The sequence below is a fragment of the Trachypithecus francoisi genome, unplaced genomic scaffold (genome assembly GCF_009764315.1).
Source record: "Trachypithecus francoisi isolate TF-2019V2 unplaced genomic scaffold, Tfra_2.0 Lachesis_group11, whole genome shotgun sequence".
In the NCBI taxonomy this organism is placed as follows: domain Eukaryota; kingdom Metazoa; phylum Chordata; class Mammalia; order Primates; family Cercopithecidae; genus Trachypithecus; species Trachypithecus francoisi.
The window spans coordinates 26,047,247-26,057,561 of NW_022681456.1; the positions used below are offsets into that span (position 1 = coordinate 26,047,247).

General features: G+C 44.2%; 1 pseudogene across 1 annotated transcript; it reads right to left on the reverse strand.

Moving 5' to 3' along the window:
* Nucleotides 1–2,466: 2,466 nt before the first annotated feature.
* Nucleotides 2,467–3,409, reverse strand: LOC117090972 (annotated as a pseudogene). Its single transcript, XR_004440184.1, has one exon. The product of XR_004440184.1 is annotated as a 40S ribosomal protein SA-like (transcript).
* Between the last annotated feature and the right edge of the window lie 6,906 nt (nucleotides 3,410–10,315).

A 10,315-nucleotide genomic window follows, 5' to 3' on the forward strand; every position in this document is an offset into this window, starting at 1 on the left:
TTTGGTTGCAAACATACATCTCATATATGTGACAGCCAAAGGCTTAGGTTTAATGAAATTTTCATTCACTAACTAGAATAGTTATTAATTCCTACTGTGTATAGGACATTCTCCTAGATGATGTGGAGGAGATAAAAAGATAAGATAAAAATATAAAGATAAATAAGGAACAATTCTGCGTTCAGGTATCTTACAATTTAGTGAGAAAGGAACTCCACGGCTAAATAAAATAAATGTGAAACATGAAGTGCAGACAAAATGTCAGGAGCAAGAAGAGGTTATACCCAAACCCAACTAGGGTAGGATTACCAGATTAAAATGTGGGACATCCAGTTAAATTTTATAAGTAACAGGTAATTTTTCAGTATAAGTATGCTCTATGAAATATTTAGGACATACTTATAGAAAAGATTATTCATTGTGCATCTGAAATTCAAATTTAACTGGGCATTCTTTATTTCATTTGCTAAATCTGGCAACTCAAAACTTGGAAGGATTAAGGGAGACTTCAGGGACGAATTGGCATATGAACTGTGCCTTAAGGATAATGAACAGCATTTCAGTAGCTGGATTATTTAAGGCTATTCCAGGCTGAGAAGACAACAAGAATAAAGGATGAAAGGTTGAAAATGCCTGGCATATCTTGGTGAGTATGCGTTACAGTCTGGTGATTCATCTAACTTGGCCATCGTCTTGGTGGATCTAGCTAATGCCGAGCCTAGAGACAGTTACAGAAAAATGTGCCGCCATGTTGCAAAATTCAAAAACTAGGATCTGGGATCCTTAGCATTGTGTCTGTCTAACAGTACATGTCCCAAATTCTGAAAGCACAATTAAGCCAGAAAGTGGAGAATTTAAAGAAGGAGTGCGTAGTGCAATAGGGACATTCGATTCTAGGAAAAATAGGAATCACTACCCAGGTCTTCTTTCTCTGCAAGACAACTATAAGACACACTACTTATAGGTTCTGGCAGCTTACAAGGACCCTAGTCTGTCCCCTCACCCAGGGATTGGCCCTAGGCAGCCATGTATGTTCTATGAGGCCCAAGTCACCTTACCCAAAGATGATTGGGCCAATTGTGAGTATGTGACTCAGACTGAGCCAGCTGGACTCCATTTCCTGGGTGTTTGGAGTTAAGACTAGAAAATTCTAGTTCATTCTAATCAATTGCTTGCATGGAGGAGTTGCAGTTATTAATAATTGCTGACAGGTAGAGCAAAGTCTTGTCCTTGCATTGGCTCAGGAACTCCGCTTGCTGAGGGCAATGAGACAGGAAGCCTGGAGACCCTTCTCTTCTGAGTTTGCTGATCAAAAGTTGGAAAAGTTCTTTGCCAGGTTCTAAAAACTGATATGGTTTTTATCATATCAGTTACTGTGAAATTACAGATACTGTAAAATGTGCAAACAGGCCAATAATTGAGCTTTAGCTGGGTGGGTGGACAACTATCCAGCTAAACCATTTCTTTTTGTTCTTCAGTCACTATCCTTTAGCCAGCGTCAGGGTTGGCCTGGGCACCAAGGGCCCAAGGTGAGGACCTGGCTGCCACCTGCTCTCTGGATCCCATGCTGGCCTCTTCTCCATATGTATTCTCTGGAACCACAGTAAGGATGTATCCTGATCCCTAGGATTTTTCTGCTTTGTGCCCGCTCTAAACTCTGAGGGCTGCTGTTTGCATTATCGATAAGGAAGCAGTGAATCTGAAAGATTAGCACCGTGTGCCTGCCTCTAATACCTCGTTCAAGCATGGGCTTGCAAGCCACGCCTGGTCTCATGATTCGAGCTTGGTGAGCTTGGGATTTAATGAGACTCATCTTGGGTTTGAACTGGTTTTGCTTTGGTCCTTGGGAATTCCCACAGAAAAGGATTCATCAGACCTATCAGGTGAGCTCTCTCTGAAGAAAATGAAAATTAATTGCTTATGGTGTCTTGCACTCATGAATCAGGAAATGAGTCGGGGGGAAAATGCTAAGGAGTTAAAGCTGAAGAATGGTTTGTCTAACCTTATTGCCTAGATGTGGCTTTGAGCCCTATCAACTTCAATGCTAACTGTGGAAGGAGGATGCTTTGAATGGAGAAACAGGAAAAGACTTGTTTCCTGGGGCAGGGGACAGGGGTATAAGGTGCAGGGGATGTGGTGTCTTTCCCCTCACACTCTCAGGCATCCCATTGAAACTGGATCCCATTTCAAAAGTCCTCATTAAAGACCTCATTCTAGTATTGTTTACAGTAGAAATACCGAAGTGGGGAGGATGTAACCAATCTTCAAATAACCCGAGGTGCTGGACAGAGATGATTTTCACAGCTGGAGGATAGGAAGATGGAATCACACAAAAGCAAAAAGTAGTAAGCCTGTTACATTTCCAGCTCAACCAGACTTGCCAAGGTTACCCAGGCTCCAGGGAAGTCCTCAGTGATTAGCCCACCTCAAAAATTTTTTTTTTTTTAGAAACTGATGTTTATTTTTCATCAACCATTTTTCCATGTTGCTTAAGAGCCCATGCAAGAACAGCTTAAGACCATTCAGTGGTAGCTCCTACGCATTCAGTGGCCTGAGCAGTGGGAGCTGCAGACCAGTCTTCCGTGGCAGGCTGAGCACTCCAGTCTTCAGTAGGGAACTGCTGAATAGACGCAGAGGGCACCTGCACACCTTCAGACCAGTCTGCAACCTCAGGCTGAGTAGCAGTGAACTCAGGAGCTGGAGCAGTCCATTCACCCTGAAATTTCTCCTTGGTCACTGCCTTTTCAGCAGCAGCCTGCTCTTCTTTTTCAATCTCTTCAGGATCTCTGCAGAAGTAGAGATCAGGCATGACCTCCCATGGGTGTTCATGGGAAATGGTGCCACGGATGCGCAGAACTTTCCGAGCCAGCATCCACCACATCAAACCCACTGAGTTTGTTGTTGCATGGGATGGCAATGTCCACATAGTGCAGAGGAGAATCTGTGTTACACAGAGCAATGGTAGGTAGGTTAACATAAGATGCCTCCGTGAGAGGCTGGTGGTCAGCCCTGGGGTCAGTAACCACAAGAAGCCGTGGCTCCCGGAAGGCTTCCTGGATCTGGTTAGTGAAGGTTCCAGGAGTGAGGCAGCCAGCAATTGGAGTGGCTCCAGTGGCAGCAGCAAACTTCAGAACAGCCCTCTGGCCAGTATTCCTGGAGGATATAACACTGACATCAGCAGGGTTTTCAATGGCAACAATGGCACAAGCTGCCAGCAGAAGCTTCTCCCAGGTCCTCTTCAGATTTATGATGTAGATGCCATCACTTTTCCTTTTAAAGATGTACTGTTCCATGTGGAAGTCAAGATTGGTGCCACCTAAGTGGGTTCCTGCTGCAAGGAACTTAAGGACATCCTCCTCCTCCATTTGCAGGACATCAAGGGCTCTGGACATTGTGAAAGTTTCCCTTTAAATTAGGACGGAAATCCAGAACAACGCCATATGGACCCCTCTGTAGGTAGCGTGGAAAGGGAGCTCACCTCAAATTTAGTCCTTGCCTAACTGGCAAAACCTGAGAGTGGATTTGTGATTAAAAGGGTAAAGTATCTTCTTGCCAGTAATAATGATCTCTGTTGTGAGGAAAAAGCCCCAGTTCTCTGAACCAATGTAATCTTTCATCAATGCTCATGTTTAATATCTTTCTGGAATGACAGTAATTGTTAATATACTTCTTACTTTGTGTGTGAGATTAATCTGATGTTTCATTCCTCACACCAGGCTCAGGGGAACCATAGTAATTTTCCACTTTGTAAAGCTTTCCTTCATGTTTTGTCCCACTCAAAGGCAGCTGTTCTCAATTTTGAGTACCTTTTGAATGACACGGGCATTTCTTGGACTCGTATGGATGGCTTTTTAGAAAAAGGTATCAGCAATTGACTCTGGCTACATCAGCGAAACAATCTTACCATGGGAGGTTGCATTTCTTTCTTCCCAGGGCCCATACTCAGCGTTTTATAGACGTGACCACTAGCCCCAGTCTTAATCAACTACCCATGATCTGCCCATACATTAGACAGTAAAGCCTCTAAATTGTCAATAAATCACCAAAACAGAGCAACGCAGAAATGAACCACATGTATTTTATTCATTCATGAGTTTTCACAAGAGCTTTATGAGAAAATGGCCTGGACAGACTCCCAGAAAGAGAAAACCGCTGGATATCAAGAGACACCCCTCCCCAACTTTGGTAGTGCCTTAAAGAGTAAAAAGAGGCTTCTAAAAGCTCAGCAAGTAAGTAGATAGCTATTTTACCTGATTGTGCACATCAGGAACTAGACTGAAGACAGATTTGGGTTCATAATCTGGCTCCACCACTTTGCGATTTGAGACAAGTTACTTAATCTTCCTCTGCTCAGTTTCCCCATCTACAAAAGGACAATAATAAGGGCACTCACCTGATAGAGCTGTTATACAGTTAAATGAGATACTAATATTAGCAGCTAATTGTTTTGAGGGGGACAAGGTCTATCTCTGTTGCCCAGGCTGAAGCGCAGTGGTGTGATCACAGATTACTGCAGCCTCAACCTCCTGGGCTCAAGCAATCCTCTCACCTCAGCCTCCTGAGTAGCTGGGACTACAGGACTTCACCACTATTCCTGGCTGATTTTTTATTTTTTATACATATGGGGCGTCTCACTTTGTTGCCCAGGCTAATCTCGAACTTCTGAGCTCAAGTGATCCACCTACCTTGGCCTCCCAAAGTGCTGGGATTACAGGCGTGCCCAGCCTGAAGCTAACTCTTTCAACAAGAAATATGAACCACTTTAGGTGTTTTAATCTAGGGAAATTTAATACAGGAAATAACTGATTCAAGAGACAATAGAGATGAGAAAGCAAACTGATGCTCATAAGGCAGCTTTGAGATTAGAAGTAGTGGGACACAGTTCCTAGGGCTGGAGGAAAAGCAGGAAGCTGCCCTGTGGGAGCTGAAACCACATCAGGATCTGAGCTGGAGCCATGGAGGAGATGCCACAGGATGCAGAGAGAAGGGGGAGAATATTCTGCCTCTATCCAAATTCTGTCTTCTGGTCTTCCACTGGTCTTCCTCCAAATGGTTGACCCTTCCTGAGGGTTACAGGGAGCCCAGGGAATGTAGTTTCCTGAAATACAGAGCAGAGCAAGGGAAGGTCCAGGACTGATCTGAGGGCAAACAGGCAGTTAACCAGCAAAGCTGACACTCATTGAGCCCTTACCATAAGCCAGGTACTGGGCTAAGTTTTACATGGGTTAATTCATTTAAACCTGTTAGGAAGTGGTAGAACCAGGGTTTGAAGTGCCCAATATATGTTATATTAATTACTGAAGTAATCAGTGTGCAACCTAAAGGAAACAATGGCTTGTGGGTGCACCCCCCAAATTAAAAATAAATTGAAGGGAGGAAGCATGTCTTATTCATCTTTAAATCTCCAGCACATGGCATGATACCCTGCCCTTAATGGTCACTCGATTCATATGTGTTAAGCTAAGTGAAATTGACAGCAGTAAAGTCAGTGAAGTGAGTTCAAGTAAAGGACTGTCTCCCACCCTTGCTACTGACTTCCAAGGCGAGTTCATAAAAGACTCCTGCCTGGCTCTTTATCTTAAGATAGCTTTGGAGTCCTGAGCCACCATGTAGAGCCCATCATGTCCCCCTTGAAGCCCAGGCTGAAAGATCACATGGCCAGACTACACAGAGAGAGAAAGATGCCCTAGGAATACCCAAACCCAGGCACCAGACTTGTGAATGCAGAAGCCTTTGAGAGGAACCCAGAGCTAGCCATAGCCCCAGCCTGACCACAGCTACAGAAACTAGCTGGAGCCAGGGGTCCCAACTGGCTGCTTCTGAATTGATGACCCACAGGTAAGAGATGTGTGTATTGCCACTTTCAGGCACCAAATTTTGGTGTGATTTGTTATGCAACAATAAATAATTAATATACAACTATAATACAGCAATATAAAATGGGAAAAATCCATTAAAAAGACAGGAATAATATGTCCCAAAATATTAACAGTGAGTGTCTGATAGGATTGTGTGTGTGTGTACATGTGTGCATTTCTTCCTTCTCCTTTCCAAATTTTTTTGAATGATCAACTATTTCCTTGAAAAACTGAAAAAATACATTTTGTATTGAAAAACACTTAACTGTGACGGTTTTTGGCATCCAGGCTCCTTCAGCCAAGCTCAAGGCTTCCCACCAGGGATTCCTGAGGATCACCGGCAGGTATATGAAAATGAATACAGCTGAAGCCTTAAGGGGAACCATAGCCTATCTGGCCCAGCCCCCAGCTGCTCTAAACCCATATGCACACCCATGAGATGGTTGTTGTCCAGCCTTTCTGTGAATTAAACCTCTCCATGACAGGGGATTTATCCCATCCAGAGCCAGTTCTTTCCATCTTCAGGCTTCACTGACAGAAAGTCTTTCCTCCTAATGAACTGAAAAGTGTCTCCCTGGAGCTTCCACTCACTAGTCTTGCTCATGAAAGATTCATGAAGTCTTCATCGAATGCCTACTATGAGCCATTGTTCTAGGCCCTGGATACAACTGAATACAAGATAGATCAAGTGCTTATGCCCAAGGAGCTTAGATTCCAAAAGGGAAGATACACAATATTTTAAAAACTATATAGTTTAAAGACATAGTACTAACTACTATGAAGAAAACAAGGTGAGATGATTTAATTTTTTTTACTTTTTACTTTTTTTTTAATAGAGGTTAGTCACATTATGTTGCCCAGGCTGAAGTGCAGTGGCTATTCACAAGCATGATCATGGCACACTACAGCTTTGAATTCCTGGGATCAAGCAATCCTCCTGCTTCAGCCTCCTGAGCAGCTGGGACTACAGCCATGCCTCACTGCATCTGGCTACAGCAAGAGGATTGATGAGAGCATGATTTTAACATGTGTGGTCAGGGAATGCCACCCTAGGGAGATGACTTTGAGTAGAGATCTGACTGAGCAAGAGAGGGCACCTTGTGAATATCTGGGGAAAAGAACATTTTGGATAGAGGGGCGGCTTTTTCATTCTTCCCTGACTTCGTTTTCCTTCCTTTCTCACCCGTCTCCACCATTCTCCAGCCATCATGGCCTTCACACTGTTTCTCAGATTTGCCAGCTTCCGGACTCCATCCTTGACGCCCCCTAGAGGGCCATGTTAAGAACTTTAGATTTTATTCCAAGCATTATGGGGAACCATTGGAGTATTTTGCCACTGGGGTGACAGGAGCCGGTTGATGTTTTCAAAGCATCACGCTGGCTGCTGTGTGAGAACAGAAGGAGGGTGGGGAACAGAGCGGGTGGGGAGACCTGTAATTGTTGTCCAGGCAGAAAATGGGTAAATGGGTGCGAAGTGGTTGGATTCTGGATATATTTTAAAGGCAGAACCAGCAGCACGTGTTGGATTAGATGTGCATGCGAAAATGAAAGGGGAGTCAGAGATAAGCCTAAGCTTCTTTTTAAATTAGCAATTTTACATTAACAAATATTTGTGTTAAGATGGTGGGGACACACCTCTGAATAAAACAGCTGGTTGGTAGCCCGATGTGGTGGTGCACATCTGTGCTACTCGGGAGGCTGAGGCACAAGAATCGCTTGAACCCGGGAGCCAGAGGTTAAAGTGAGCCAAGATCGTGCCACTGCACTCCAGCCTGGGTGACAGAGTGAGACTTTCTGTAAAACCAACAACAACAACAAACAGCTGGTTGATACATGTTTTCAAAAGAGAGACAAACATATTTAACACATTAGTGTTTAATATATTGAATACACTATAGTTAGGCTATGTTAAAATGTACATCCTTGGGAACCCAGAGGAGGGGCAGTAAGGGCTTCCAAGAGGAGAAATCCCTCCATGAGTTGTGGGTGAGAAAGGCAGGCAAACATCTTCCCAGCAGGTGGCCCAGCCTGGTTGAGACCCAGAGGCAGGAAACTAAGGAAGGCGTTGAGGAAAACACTAAATGCTTGGGAATTATTGAGCTTAGTGTGCAAGATGGAAAGGAAATGAGTATAGGAAAACCCACAGAGACCAAGCTCCGGGGAGGAGTGGTCATTCTAAGGAGCGTGGGTTTTACCCTGAAGACAGTGAGAGCCATGACTGGGTATGGAACCAAGGGGCTCTGTGATGCTGTGGTCCTCAGAAAGATCATTCTGGCCGCCAAAGTGTGGAGAAAGAAATGAGATTGCAGTCTGGTGTGAAAATCATAATAGTAATCCAAGTTAAAAAAATGCTAAAAGATTGAACTAACACAAGAGAGGCAAAGAAAAAAGATGCACCCAGAAATAAGAGGTCAAGCGGACAGGTCTTCATGACTGATTGGATGTAGGGATGACCAAGTGTGATCTAGAATGGTTCCAGCTTCTGTGAGATGGAAAATAGGGGGAAAGGCAATGAGTGCTTCTGCACGTGTGGAGTTTGCGCTGCTGATGGACACGCCAAGTGGGCTAGTCCTGCAGGCAGTTAGATATAGAAGTCTGAAGCTCAAGGGAAAGGTTGGAGCTGGAAAGAAAGATATACCCATGTCATTCTGTCCCTGGGGGTTCTATAAGTCAAGTCTGATTTGCTTTCTACATGGAGGCCCTTTAAATATTTGAGGACAGCCATGACATTCTTCAACTCCACCCTACTGAGCTGCCTTGAGGTGAAAACCCTTGGTTCCTCCCATCACTGCTCACGTTATGGGTAGTGAAGCAGAGTGACTGGAAGTCTCACTGCTCAGTGTGGTCTGTGGTTCTGCAGCATCACCTAGGAGCTGTTAAGAAGTGCAGAGTCTCGGCCCCACCCTGGATCTACTGAATCGGAGACTACGTTCTAACAGAACCCCTCAGTGATGTGTGTGAAACGCTGGTTTAAAGTAGACTGGATTTACACTGCAGGGGTTGCCCTCTGGTCCTGATGCTTATTAGCTGTGTGGAGGCAGATCATTTTAACTGCTCCACGCCTCAGCTTCTTTCTTTATCAAATGGCAATAATTTTAGGATTTACTCCATGAGGATGTTATAAAGGCTTAAATGAAACAAGCTAGGCAGGTAAAGCACTGTCAGGCATTTGGTAAGCATGAGGATTACTGATGACAAGGCTCCAGCCCCCTTCCTAACTAACCAGCTTCCTCTAGATAGTCTCCAACTTGTCTACACCCCCTTTAAAGCAGAGCACCCAGAACTGAGCACCTCTGCTGGGTGTGATCCGGCCAGCCCTGGGTAAATTGAACTAGTTCATTCCAGATATTCCATTTTTATAGCTGCTGCCTTCAGGTCCCATAGAATAGAGTCAATAGCATATAAGGGCAAAAAAAAAAAAAAAAAAAGAAAAATCATTGAGCTAGATACCTAGACTGCCTGTGCTTACACCCTATCCCTACAGTGTATGCTGGGTGGCCTTGCACAAGTCACTTAACCTCTCTGTGCCTATTTCCTCTTCTGTAAAATGAGGATAAAACTAGTACCTACCTTACAGGGTTATTGTGAAATTTAGATTATTTAAGGCACTTAGAATAGGACCTGGGGCATATAAGTATTTATTAACTGTGATAACATGATAACGTGTAAAATCCCCATGTAATGCATCTTGCAAAAGAATGGCATTTTAAAGGTTCAGAAAGGTTAAGATGCATCCAAGCCACAACATCTGGAAAGGTATATACTTAAGACTGGTTCAGAAACAGGCCCCTTGCCCCACATCTGTGTCCTCTCCTCATGCAGGTATATTGTGGGCTGTGGGAATGGTGTCCCCACTGTGAGGTTGAACCACTCGGCCTACATAGCTGTACACAGCAGATCTGCCCTTTGTGTGTTCAGAGCATCAGGGTCCTGCTGCCTTCACGCAGGCTATGGAGGGAGAGGGAGCCTTGCTGTCTACACTCACAGAATCTTAATATCTTTGGATTTTGCTTCAGGTCACTAGCGAGTTCTGTAATTATGACTTAAATGTGGAGTTAATTTCAGCGAGAAATAATTTTGATTTTTCCTCCACCCTCACTGCCTTAAGTCTTTAAAAACTGTTGATGGCAGGGATTTTTGTCCAGGAACCTGATGCTGAATGTATTAACTTCTTTACCTTTTCCTGTCAATGTTGGCAGAATGGCGAAGAAATAATCACCTTTTTCTGGTCTGGTATGGGCTGAGGTTTTATTTGTTTTTGATTTGCTGAGTGGCCACCAGGAGCAAGGGATTATGCTAGGGCAGTGGGACCACCAGGGCTGAAACTGACAACGGGATCATAAATATCAAACTCTAGTGAGCATCACAGCTGTCATTCCTAACCCTCCCCAGAAAGCTGATTCAGTATAGGCTCCAGGAGCTGGCATTTGAATGCGTACCCCAAAGGCTTCTCATGA